Raw genomic sequence first — 13,728 nt, 5'->3', positions numbered from 1 at the left:
GATTCTCTTCTATAAAGTTTACAAATTTGCACCTCAAAATTTATATTAATGGATGATTTTGAGTGAGATATTTTTGAGTGAGAGAAGTTTGTGTTTATGGGCCTGGCATGATGGCCTAGTGGCTAAATGCTCATCTTGTATCCACTGGGATCTCATACGGATGCTGGTTTGTATTCTGGATTTTCCATTTCCTATCCAGCTCCCTGCTTGTGGCCTGGGAAAGCAGTAGATGCCAGCCCAAAGCCTTGGGAACCTGCGCTAAGTGGGAGACCCAGAAGAAACTCCTGGCTCTGGCTTCTGATAGGCTCAGCTCCAGCCATTGTGGCTACTTGGGGAGTGAGCCAGTAGATGGAAGATCTTTCTTTCTGTATCTTCTCTCTGTTTATATGGCTTTCCAATATAAAAATGTTTTTAAAATGTTTATGTTTATGCTTTTTCTGCGTGGTTTCCACATGGTGCATTTCCACCCATGATTTTTCTATGGTGATTCATGGAACAAATGTTTTTCTCTACCCAGCGAGTTGTTCTTGTACCTTTGACAAAATTGATTGGTCAAATTTACACAGGTCTATTTTAGGATTCTGCTTTCAATTCGATCTTTCTCTTCAATTGCTCTGTTGAGTGCTCCCATTGGGATGTGAGTTCTTGACCTTTTCCTCATTTTTTTTTTTTTTTTTTGCCAGCTGTTCTAAGTCCAGGAAGATTTGTTGGAATTTGATCAGGATTCACTGACTCTATAAATCAAATCAGAAAGAATTGTCATCCTAACACCCATAATGAGCGCACCAATCCTGAACAAGGCAAATTTCTGCGTTTACTTTAATTTCTTTTCTGTCAATCAATTTTGAAACCTTCTGAATAGGTAAATCTGTATGTGTTTTCTTAGATTTGCACTTAAGGAGTTCAGTTTTTGGAGTGCTGCTCTGAATATATTTTTTTTCTTTTCAAGCACCAATTATCCACCTATTCTGGAGATAGGAAATGCATTTACTCATCTACTTTGTTTCTCACCATTTCCATCTTTCTTGGTCATTTTCTGTTACTCTCTGAATAGCTGATACTGGGTAAACTCTAAAGAACATTGTGTTTCTCTGAGTCTGGAGGCGAGGCTAAGGCAGAGGGCATGATGTGGTGAGGACTTTGCTGCTTGGGAGGATGCCTTGCAGAATCCCAAGGCTGCACCACAGTGGGACACAGCAAATGAGCCCGAGGGAGTTTGCAGAGAAAGTCGCTGTCTTGGTAATCCAGGAATCCAGGAGTCCATGAGGGCTGTTTTCACTTTCTAAAGGTCCTTCCTGCAAATAGCATCAACATGGGAGGGAACCTCAATCAGGAAAAAGGGTACTAAAAGATATGAAAAATTTGCATCATTTCTTTTTTTTAAAGATCTATTTTGATTTTTATTGCAAAGTCAGATATACAGAGAGGAGGAGAGACAGAAAGAAAGATCTTTCGTCCAATGATTCACTCCCCAAGTGACCGCAATGGCTGGAGCTGTGCCGATCCAAAGCCAGGAGCCAGGAGCCTCTTCTGGGTCTCCCACACAGGTACAGGGTCCCAAGGCTTTGGGGCCATCCCCGACTGCCTTCCCAGGCCACAAGCAGGGAGCTGGATGGGAAGTGGAGCTGCCAGGATTAGAACTGGCTTCCATATGGGATCCCGGTGCGTTCAAGGCGAGAACTTTAGCCGCTAGGCTACCGTGCCGGGCCCCCATCATTTCTTTGTAATAGGAATTTTCCATAATCTTACTGAAGACCTTTCATATGAATGTATTTCACATGTGAAAAAATTTGTTTATCTGAGAGGCATTTACAGATGGGGAGAAAAAAACAGAGAAGTCTAGTCCACTCCCTAAATGGCTACGATGGCAGGAGCTGGGTCAGATAGAAGTCAGGAGCCAGGAGCTTCACAGATCTACATTGGTGCAGGGGCACAAGAACATGGGTTATTTCTGGCACATTCCTAAGAGTTAGCAAGGAGCCGGCTACAACCAAGAATGCTGGCGGTGGCTTACCTCGCTGTGTCACAATGCCGGGTCCTTTATTTCAAAGTTTTTGGTGCACAAAAATAAGCTGTTTCCCACGGTTTTCTCAAGGACCTTCTATGACTGCTGATTCGTCTCCTATACAGGAATTCTGAGGGACATTCAAATCACAGTACCATCCCCTCCAACCCAGGTAAGAAAGGGCGAGCACAAACTCAGCCTGAATTTCCAGGGTCCTGGATGCACTTATTGCCCAGGCGCGCCCGGGGAACGGCAGAGGGCGCGAGACCCCATTTCTCGCGGCTCCGCCCCGGGCGGAGCCTCCGCCCCCTCAAACCCAACCCGGCAGACGTCCGGGCCACGTCCGCGGCAGCGCCGGCTTCTTTCACCTCGGGACCCGCTCCGGACCTGGCGGCGGCCTCGCGAGGCGCGGGTGAGGGTGCGCCCCGGCGCGGGCTGCGGGCTGCGCGGGCGGGTGTGTGTGTGTTTTGTTCACGTTCAGGATTTCTCCTGGAAATCCGGTCGAGTTCTTTTTTCAGTGGGGCAGCAGCTTGATGGGCAGGTTTCACCCGTGTCGTGGACAGTGGTGCGCGGTGGAGTCGAGGGCGCTGGGTGAATTCTGTCAGGTTTCCATGTCAAACGCAAACCGAGCTGGAGAATGTTGCCGCTGGCTCCCAGACCTCGGCCGGAGTCCTGCGGGCCGTCTCGGGCTTCCTTCCAAGTTTCCGCGGCCGTTCGGTTCCTTTACGTTTTTCTTACTTTAGTGCCCGTCATATTCCTGTGGATTTTTGTTAAGAAAGCTCCTTTGGGATTCCAGCCTCATCCAGTGGGTTTCCCTACTGGACACTTAGTCTCGCTTTACTTGCTAGTTTTCTATAGGATTCTTTTTTTCTTTTTTGAGAGGCAGAGAACGGATGGATCAAGACAAAGACACTGAGACCGCACTCCCATCTATCTCTTGGTTCACTCTCCTTGCACACAATGGCCAAAGCTGCGCCAGGCCCAGGCTCAGAGCCAGCAGCTTCATCCGGGTCTCGCACGTGGATGGCAGGAACCCAGGGACTCGAGCTGCCACCTGCTGCCTCCCTGGGTGTGCGTGAGCAGGAGCCAGCAGCCCCATCCCGGGCTCCCACAGGGTGGCAGGGACCCAGGGACCCAGCGGCCACCTGCCGCCTCCAGGGTGTGCATGAGCAGAAAGCTTGATCTGGGAGCAGGGCAAGGGTGTGAACCCCGGGTGTTTCCATATGGGACACTACAGTGCAAGTGGCAGCTTGACCGCCAGGACAAATGCCAGCCCTAAGGGAATTCTGAATCCTGTGTGCTGCTATTTTAAAAATCAAGTGAAAGTATTTCTCTACTTGTTTTGTCTAAGAGACTTGTTATATTTGATAACTTCTCCTGACAAGCTTAAGTTGTTTTAAATTTATCTTTAATACATTTCTTATATAGCACCAAATTGCTTGTATGGTTAGAAAATTACATGTTTACACAGAGAGAGAAAGACTTGTTTCAAATTTGGGTGAGATTTTAATAGGCAAAATTTGTTTATACATTTTAGAAGACAGGAACAGGGTGGTTATGTTTTGTCATGCCTAGTGCCCTTTAGGATACAATTTCTGTAGCATTTAAATAATTAGAATTTCTAAGAGGAAGGCAGTGACTACTTTTTTATAAATTAGATATGTTTACTTAAAATATTTCTTCTGTTAAAACAATAACAGTTGAAGGTATTTTATTCTAACTTCCTAGGTGAAATTAATCTGACTATAATTTCACATATGTATCTACATTTTTGAAAGGCAGAGTCACACACACACATAGAAAGATAGAGACAAATAAAATCTTGCATTTGCTGGTTCAGTGTCTACACGTGACAGCCAGAGCTGAGCCAGGCAAGGGCAAGAGTCAGGACCTACCCACGTGAGAGTCAGGAACGCAACACTTTGAGCCATTACTTGCAGTTCCCAGGCTCTGTCTCAGCAGGAAGCTGGATTTGGGGTCAGAGGCAGCAGTCAAACCTAACCCTGCCATACCTGACTGGGACATTCTAATTGGCAGCCTAACTGCTAGGCCAAATGCCTGCTCCTACAGAATTCTTGATCTTATATGCTTCTGCTAATTTCTCATCAATATTGTCTTTTTGAGATGCATGTATGTATTTGTAAGGCAGAGAGAGAGAGAGAGAGAGAGAGAGAGAGAGAGAGAGAGAGATCTTCTATCCACTGGTTTACTTCCTCAATGGCTACAATATCCAGGAATGGGCCTGGCTGCATCTAGGAGCTTTGAACTGCATCTGGGTCTCCTACATGGATGGCAGGACCAAGAACTGGGCCATCTCCCCCTGCTTTTCCAGGTATATTTGCAGGTATATTTGCAGGGAGTTGGAGTGGAAGTGGAACAGCCAGGGCTTACTGGTGCCCATGTGGGATGCCAGTGTGACAGGAGGTAACTTAACCTGTTGCTCCACAATGCAAGTCCTATCCAACAATGTTTTATAAGTGGTGTTTGACTTATTTTAGTTTTTTAGCTTAGTTTGAGAGAATTGTTATATTTGGCATTTCATGAGACAATCCTAAGTGATTTTTAATTAATTTGTACTTAGTAAGAAGTTGTTTGCACATATAAACATTGTTTGAAATATTATATGCCTATAAACACACCCCAAGATGTCTTTCAAATTTGTATGAAGTTGTTCTGAGTAAATTTTGTGAGTCCATTTTGGATGGTGGTGTTTTCTCACTCCAGTTATTAATATTGCATGATACCTAACATCATTTTTTAAAAATTCATTTTTTATTTGAAAGGCAGAAAGAGAGAGAGAGAGAGAGAGAGAGAGAGAGAGAGAGAGAGAGAGAGAGATTGATTCATGTTCCATTTGCTGTTTCACTTCCCAAATGGCCACAACAGCTGGGCCTGGGTGAGGCTGAAGCCAGGAGCTAGGAACTCCATCTGGATCTCGCATGTGATGGGCAGAAACCCAATTGGTTGGCCGTCAAGGCCTCTCCCCAGGGTTTGCATTAGCATGAAGCCTGAGTCTGTAGCAGAGCAATTGAACCCAGGCACTTAGACATGAGATAGGAGTATTTCAACTGGCATCTTGCACTAGGCCAAACACTCACTTCTCCATTTTTTTTATTTTTAAAAAGATCTATGTTAAAAAATTTTAATTGAAAGAATTACAGAGAGGTGGGGAAAGGAGAAAAAGATCTTTCGCTCACTGGTTCACTCCCTAAGAGGCCACAGCAGCCACATCTGAGCCAATCTGAAGTCAGGAGCCATGAACTTCTCCCACTCCCAAGTGAGTGCAGGGTCCCAAGTCTTTGGGCCATCCTTGACTGTTTTCCCAGGCTACAAGCAGGGAGCTGGATGGGAAGTGAGCAACTGGGATACGAACTGAACCTGTGCCCATATGGGATGCTGCTGCTAGTAAGTGGCTCCAGTAATGGAAACTTTCATCTGATAATTTATGTATTTCCAGTTTCTCTTCTTTTTCAGATATTGAATGTGTATTCATATGCTTAATTAAAATGTTTGGGGCTGTTGCTGTGGTACAGTAAGTTAAGCTACTGCCTATGGTGCCACCAACCTGTAGGGATGCTGGTTCCAGTCCCAGGTGCTCCATTTCAAAATCCAGCTCCCTGTTAATGCCCCTGGGAAAGCAGCAGAATATGGCCCAAGTACATGGGCTGCTGCACTCACTGGGGAAACCAGGAGGAAGTTCCTGGCTTCTGGTTTTGGCCTGCCTCCTCCTTGTCTGGTTGTGGCCATCGGGGAGTGAACCAGCAATTGCAGGATCTCTCTCCCTCCATTTTTAATTATTATTTTATTGTTTAAACTTTATTTTTGATAATTTTTACATATTTGATTAGGGTGCAAAGGGTCAAGGACTAAAGGAAAGTGAGTAAGACCATTGTTTCCACATTCTCTAACCCTAACCCAGCCTCCCAACCATCCCAGGGTCCTCGATGTGGGGCATGCTCCAAGGGCCCTGATCAAGTAGTTTTAATAGTTTATTAGTTCTGTATTGCTGCCAATCTTGCCACTCCAATCATGATGAAATCTCCAGAATCCACTGGCTGACATAGTCCATCTTAGAGTCTCTGTTTGCACAGGTATTCATTGCTAACTCTTGGCTGGGGTAGTTGATCAATTTGTTCTATCCTCCATCCTCTTCTATGGTACCAGGTGTCCTCTGTAGGCTCCAATGTACTGCCAAATCCTCCATTTGCATCTCAATATGCTGTCCACTGCTCCTTCTAAGCCCCTGAGGGAAGTCCAGCTCTGACACATGCATTCCATGGTCAGACCATGAAACCTGAAACTTCCTCCATGGTTGGAGTTTTGAGTCCAGTGGTTCAGTTGGGGGGATTCCCAAAGAAACTTCATCTGAGGTGATCCCAGACCTGATTCTTTTTTTTTTTTTTTTAACTTTGAACAAGATAAAAACCTTTATTTATAAGTATTATATTTCTTTAAAATCAAATAATTTGAATAAAACATGGTAAAATTACAGAAAGCAAAGCCAAATTATGCTAAACCAGAGACATGTCAAGAGAAATAAAGCGATGAACAGTATGTCGAACTGAGGGAAACTCCTGCCAACAGAGTTCTTATTCCAAAACAAACAGGCCCAAAATGTCCACGTTATATGTGGTCTTCTTTCTACCTTTTCACATCATCATGCAGTCATTTATTTAACAAATATAGTATGAAAGAAAGAGGCTGCGTCCATCCAGAAAATACATTAGTAGAGATACTTGTTCAAAGTGACGAAGAATTCTCTTCTAGAAATAGTTTCACATAACCTGAGAAGCAGTGTAGGAAATCCAGGCATATTTTCTAATACAAGCTGTTACTGCAACTCCAAACCACATTCTTATTCCTCTCTCTTACAACGAAGGGGATTACATATAGGAAGGCTCTCCACCCGGATCCCAGTCCATAGGCCAAACCTCAAGAGCTGTTTCTTTTTTGTGACTCAGCCAGCCATATTTTTCCAATTTGATTTGTAAATATTAGGATTATGACAATTGGGAAGAGGAATGGCAAGTAGTTAGTCTACCAAGCACTGTAGATAACAGGAAGGCCTTTGTAGCTTTAAGATTTTAGCTGTAGATGCTAAAATGGGAGGGATTTTGAAATTCCTGGGCATTCAAGTTGATTTGTTTTTCCATGTTATAAGAAAAAGATTGAGATGGTCAACATTTATTTATTGGAGACTTAGCGGCAGAAGCCTCTTTGGTATAGCTGAGTTCTTATGGGGAAGATTCCCCAAGGGTAAAGCTGAAAGACTTGCCACTGTTTCTTCCCACCAGGCGCCTTGTGCTTCTTGATCTTGCGTGAGTCTCGGAGACCCCAGGGTTGCCGTGGAAGGTGTCCCCTGGAGGGGACAGTGCCTGCTGCACTTGTCTCAATTCCCTTGAGCAGATCTTGAAAGTCTTCCGAGAGTTTCTGGGGAATTTCTGGAAGGTTACCCTTGCGGATGTGATGCCACGCCTCCCCGTTGGCTGGTAACGCCCCGGCTCCCGCAGCCACCGCTATTGTTAAGCCCAAGGCAAATATGTCTGCCTTGGGAAGATGTCGATAATCTTCTTGCAAAACCTCATTAGCCAGGAAGCGAATATCTCCTTCTTCTACACTGGGATCACTTATGGATGATACGTGGCCCAGGTCACCAATTTTATATATCACACTGGCAGAGATGAACCAATCAGCTTCATTTTCAATCTCTTCTGGCACGTCAGTAAAATCGCTTTGCACCTTATGACAAATGAAGATATTGCTAGGTTTGATGTCCAGGTGCACCACCCCCGAGTTGTGGATGTATTTAATTCCCACGGAAATCTGCAGAAGGATGTCTCTGAGTGTGGGCTCTTGGAAATGATCACCAGACTTAGTATTTTCAGATATAACGGCTTGCAAACTCCCACCATTGCAGTATTCATTCTGAATGATCATGTAGTCATCTTCTGACCAGGCAGAGTAGTAACGCACTACATGGGGGTGATGGCCTAGCACTGCATGGGCATAGACTTCTCGCAAATCTGAATTTTCATTGGAAGATGCTGTGGATGGCTTGGTAGCACGCTTTATTGCATAGACACATCCATCCAACCTCTTAATGCATTTGTAGACTGTACCAAATGACCCGACTCCAATTTTTTCCACCTCCAAAAATTCCTTTTCATAGCGTGTGTCCATGTTGGTTTCTCTCATGACACATCTCTTGGCAGGTAACCCTTGTTTTAATTTGCCTTCTTCTGGACCAGTTTCCTCAACATCTCCTCGGGTTTTCCTCTTGCCATTGGGTGTAAGCAATAATTTTTTCAAGGACTCTGGAGTGAAGGGATTAATATTGACCAAAGCCAGCAAAGCCATCTCATCCCTGAGGGAAACAGGCGTGTGCCTGAAATGCTTGGAGCCTCTGGAGGAGAGCTTCACTGTTGAAGAAATTGCTGGGGCCCGGCGGCGTGGCCTAGCGGCTAAAGTCCTCGCCTTGAAAGCCCCGGGATCCCATATGGGCGCCGGTTCTAATCCCGGCAGCTCCACTTCCCAGCCAGCTCCCTGCTTGTGGCCTGGGAAAGCAGTTGAGGACGGCCCAAAGCTTTGGGACACTGCACCCGCGTGGGAGACCCGGAAGAGGTTCCTGGTTCCTGGCTTCGGATCGGCGCGCACCGGCCCGTTGCGGCTCACTTGGGGAGTGAAACATCGGATGGAAGATCTTCCTCTCTGTCTCTCCTCCTCTCTGTATATCCGGCTTTCCAATAATAATAAAATCTTTAAAAAAAAAAAAAGAAATTGCTGGAGGCTGGCTCTGCAGGTTTTTCGGAGTGGAGGGGCTCTCAGCATGCAGCATCTTGCTCCTTTTCTCCAGCAGAGCTGGTGTCTCAGGACATGTGGGAGAGGCTGACACTGGAGTCCTCAGAACTGGCCTAGGATGGGTTTGCCTCTTTTCTGAAAGGTGCCAGGGACCCCACTTACGCTCCTCAGGGGTGTCCTGAAGGACTCCGAGTCCTGAACCTCCTCCTTCTCCGGAGACTGGCTCTGGACTCCCTCACCCTCTTCTGCTCCCCTCTGCGCTTTGTTCTCTGTCCCCTGTTCACAAGGGAACAAGCCTAATTTCCCACTTAGCTGTTTGTTACTGCTCTCCACATCCATTTCAGCCTAAGAGCTTTGCAATTGTTACAATATGGGCAGAAGCCAGACCTGATTCTTGTGTGTGTATGCCAGTACAGGGTCTGGCACAGTCCATCTCCCAAATCGGCCTTCGCACACACTGTGTGTTACAATTGCTGGGTCAGTTGTCTCCAGCCCTGTCTGCTACACAAACTAATGGGTGTTGCAGTCAAACCCGATCCTACTCACCACACACTCAGCCCCCACTGAAACCAGTGGGAGTTGTAGCCTCGTCAGAGTGATTCACAATAACCTCCATCAGGCCTGCTCCCTGCTCTGGTTTCCATTTACCTTTGTTTAAAAGTATGATTTTAAAAATATTTATTTATTTTTATTGCAAAGTCAGATATACAGAGAGGAGGAGAGACAGAGAGGAAGATCTGTCCAATGATTCACTCCCCAAGTGACTGCAATGGCTGGAGCTGTGCCAATCCGAAGCCAGGAGCCAGGAACTTCTTCCAGGTCTCCCATGCGGGTGCAGGGTCCCAAGGCTTTGGGGCCATTCCTTGACTGCCTTCCCAGGCCACAAGCAGGGAGCTGGATGGGAAGTGGAGCTGCCGGGATTAGAACTGGCACCTATATGGGATCCCGGGGCAGATACAAGGCGAGGACGTTAGCTACTTAGGCCACGGCGCTGGGCCCTAAATGTATCATTTTCTAAAAAGCACGAACAATGCTGTAGGTTTCAGCACTGTATGCATCATCTTCTGTGATGTGGCATAGTAATGACATTTTCTGTGGGAGGTGCCATAGGTGCAATCTTATCTTTATCCGTTGGGTGTCCTGTGTGTTCCTAAGAGTTTTGACAGCAAAGATGATAACATCTCATGCTTATTGAATTTAGAAATTTTCGGGCCTGGCACAGTAGCCTAGCAGCTCAAGTCCTTGTCTTGCAAACACCAGCATCCCATATGGGCGCCTGTTCTAATCCCGGCAGCCTTACTTCCCATCCAGTTCCCTGCTTGCAGCCTGGGAAAGCAATCAAAGATGGTCCAAAGCCTGGGGACCCACGTGGGAGATCTGGAAGAGGCTGCTGGCTTCAAATTGGCTCAGCTTTGGCCATTGTGTCCACTTGGGGAGTGAATTAGCAGATGGAAGTTGTTTCTCTCTGTCTCTCCTTCTCTCTGTGTATCTGACTTTCCAATTAAAAAATCTTAAAAATAGTTTTCCACTTTTAAGAAATTCAGAAAGTTTATTATACTTGAATTAGTAGAATTAGATGTTTAATATGCTAATGTTAGGAGCTATATAAAATACAGATGTAGTTTATTTTGGGGAGGGGACATCATGGCTTTCCGCTTTTCTACTCTTGCTGTTGATTTCCATTATTAAATGGAAAACATTATTAAACAAATATTATTATTAATCTAAGATGTTCTTGGCCAGTGTCATAGGTTTTTTTTTTAAAGATTTATTTTATTTTTATTACAAAGTCAGATATACTGAGAGGAGGAGAGATAGAGAGGAAGCGGAGCTGCCGGGATTAGAACCAGCGGCCATATGGGATCAAGGCGAGGACCTCAGCCATTAGGCCACGCTGCCGAGCCCCATAGGTTTTTAATTATCAGTAATTCCCTGGAGCTAGAAAAGTTCCTGTTCTTTCTTTGCAGCAAACAACTTCTCCCACTGCTAGAGCAGAACGGTTAATGTGAGCACATTCTATGGCACAACAGTTAATGAGAGCTACTTTATATTTTTTACAATAAAATAAAAGGAGCAATATATTTATTCCAATGTTTTCAATTGTATGCAGGTCTTCTGAATACAGTAATTCCTAGAAGTATTAATTATTCATTATGTATTGTATTACACAACTAAGATATTTCTTTTTTTTTAAAGAGTCATTTATTTTTATTGGTAAGGCGGATATACAGAGAGGAGAGACAGAGAGGAAGATCTTCCGTCTGCTGATTCACTTCCCAAATGGCCGCAGTGGCTGGAGCTGAGCCAATCCAAAGCCAGGAGCAAGGAGCTTCTTCTGGGTGTCAGATGCTGATGCAGGGTGCCAAGGCTTTGGGCCATCCTCGACTGCTTCCCCAGGCCACAGGCAGGGAATTGGGTGGGAAACAGGGATGCTGGGATTAGAATCGGTGCCCATATGGGATTCTGGCGAGTTCAAGGCGAGGGCTTTAACTGCTACACTATCGCGTTGGGCCCATACAACTAAGATATTTCTAAATCACTAGTTTCATTGTCATTGATTACAAGTTCAAGTAAAGTTGCAAACATTTCAGTTTGAGCTTCAGCAATTGTGAGTCTCTGAAAGGTAAGTTATTTTTTCCCTGTAAAATATAACAATGTCTCAAAGCACTCAGACTGCTGACTCAGTTTAAAATGATGTATTTATTCCTATTTGTAAGGCAGAATTATAGGTAGAAGGAGAGAAAGAGAGAGAGAGAGAGAGAGAGAGAGAGAAAGGGAAAAGAGAGAGAGGAGAGGAGAGAGTCAGAAGAGAAAGTCTTCCTTCTACTGGATCACTTGAAATGGCAGCAGCAGCTGTAGGTGGACCCTTCTGAACCAGAAACAGCAGGTCTACCTGGGTCTCCCATGTGTGGCAGTTGACCAAGTACACTGTCCAGGTGTAGACTGGAGCAGAGGTGTTTGTGGATGGTCAATGCCTGGATCCACTGTTGTTTTGTTTTTCATTCCTCTGGTAAGGAAGTGCTGATTCCTTAAGGTATTTGAGTATTACAAATAAAATTGTGGTGTTGCATCAAATACTGTTGTACAAATTTATATCCTTAAATCATTTTAATTGTATTTGATTTAATAATATGGAGAGTTGTTTCTGAGAAGGCCACTGCAGCTCCCTTGCTGGCCTGCCTCCTCCCATGTCCCATCCTTCCTTCCCTCCCTCAGTAGTATTTGCAGTCATAAAATTAATGTACTCTGCAGTCACAGGCTTCATTGGCCATTGATCACGTATTTAATCAGTGAAGTGTAAAAAGACTGCAAGAATACATTTCTGCTGGAGTATAAGCATGGAATAAAAATGACAATCCTATCCCATAGTGACCATCGCATTTCTACCCTTTTCTCTGCATTGTGTATTAGCCACCACACATCAGAGAAAGCAAATGCATTGTCCAAATTTGTAGGGTTGGGGCGGGGTCGGGGTTGGCTCCCATGCTGAGACAGTGTGTTGGTAGACTGTCTCCAGGGTGCTGAGCTCCCGTGTTCCATCATCAACTATTCAGAGTTCCTGTGGTCCACAGCACTCAACGTTGCATTCTAGATTTTACTCATTTTTATATGTATACAGGGTTATCTCCCTTCAATTTAGTTTTCTTCATTAAAAGTGATGTTCAGCTTTATCCTGTATGCTTATTTGACATTCATATGTCTTCTTTGCTGAGGTGTCTGTTCAGATCTTCGCGCATTTCTCACTTGGCTGTTCTGTTATTCTTAAGTGTCAGGGTTTCTTGCTGTAGTTTGGATCTATTGTGGATGGACTGACAGGTTTATCTGAAGAGTTTCTAGCTCAGTGATTACCAGACACTGGAACCTTTACGTGTACAATGGGCTGGCCTCAATGCCACTGTCTGCAAAGCTTTCCAAACGGGTGCCCCTTTGTGTCTCAGCTGCTGCACTCCTTCTTTTGGCTTCTTGCAAAAGGCTCACGTGTCCAGGCCCCTGCTGCCCATACAGGGACCTAGGTGGATGGAGCTCCTGGCGTGGGCCAGCACTGACGGATGCAGCCCTGTAGGGAGTGAACCAGCAGGTGGAAAAATCACTCTATGAAACTCTTTCAGAATAAAAGTAGTAAATCTTTTAAAAAAAATAATAGTTTGAACAATGGCTTGGAATGTCTCTACCTTGTGACCTAGCTATTTGTTCTTGCGTGCAAACCAGCACAGTCCTCCAAACTGTTAAGATGACCCGTTGATGGTCCACACCTTGTTTTACTAGATGAGCTCAAACGTGTTTTTTTTTTTTAAAGATTTATTTATTTTTATTGGAAAGGGGGATATACAGAGAGGAGGAGAGACAGAGAGGAAGATCTTCCATCTGATAGTTCACTCCCCAAGTGAGCGCAATGGTCGATGCTACGCCGATCCAAAGCCAGGAATCTGGAACCTCTTCCGGGTCTCCCACGTGGGTGCAGGGTCCCAAAGCATTGGGCCGTCCTCAACTGCTTTCCCAGGCCACAAGCAGGGAGCTGGATGGGAAGTGGAGCTGCCGGGATTAGAACCGGCGCCCCATATGGGATCCCGGGGCGCGTTCAGGGCGAGGACTTTTAGCTGCTAGGCCACGCCGCCGGGCCCAAACGTGTTTAGTAGTAGTATTAGTTTACATGATTAAGATGCAGTTGTGGTTTTCGCATTCTGTAGCCAGCGTCTGTAACAAGTAGATACGGGTTCTAGACCTACACTGCAATGAGGAGAACAAAGCGAGTGAAAATCCCGTTTCTTTGGAACGTAAATGTGGTAATGCACGACGCCATGAAGACCAGGCCGTGCGTCACATCCGGTCTCCCGGCAGCCTCAGCGTCCTGGGAACGTGGATCCCGCGCCCCTGTGCTGAGGGACGCAGAGGCCTGTGGGAAACGTAGTCGGCTCCTCTCATGA

General features: G+C 45.4%; 1 pseudogene; it reads right to left on the bottom strand.

The window, feature by feature from the left end:
* Positions 1 to 7,239: 7,239 nt before the first annotated feature.
* On the bottom strand, positions 7,240 to 9,142 carry LOC131482560 (wee1-like protein kinase 2; annotated as a pseudogene).
* Positions 9,143 to 13,728: the final 4,586 nt, after the last annotated feature.

The sequence above is a fragment of the Ochotona princeps genome, chromosome 18 (assembly GCF_030435755.1).
Source record: "Ochotona princeps isolate mOchPri1 chromosome 18, mOchPri1.hap1, whole genome shotgun sequence".
In the NCBI taxonomy this organism is placed as follows: Eukaryota; Metazoa; Chordata; class Mammalia; order Lagomorpha; family Ochotonidae; genus Ochotona; species Ochotona princeps.
This window is presented reverse-complemented; position numbering and strand designations above follow the sequence as displayed.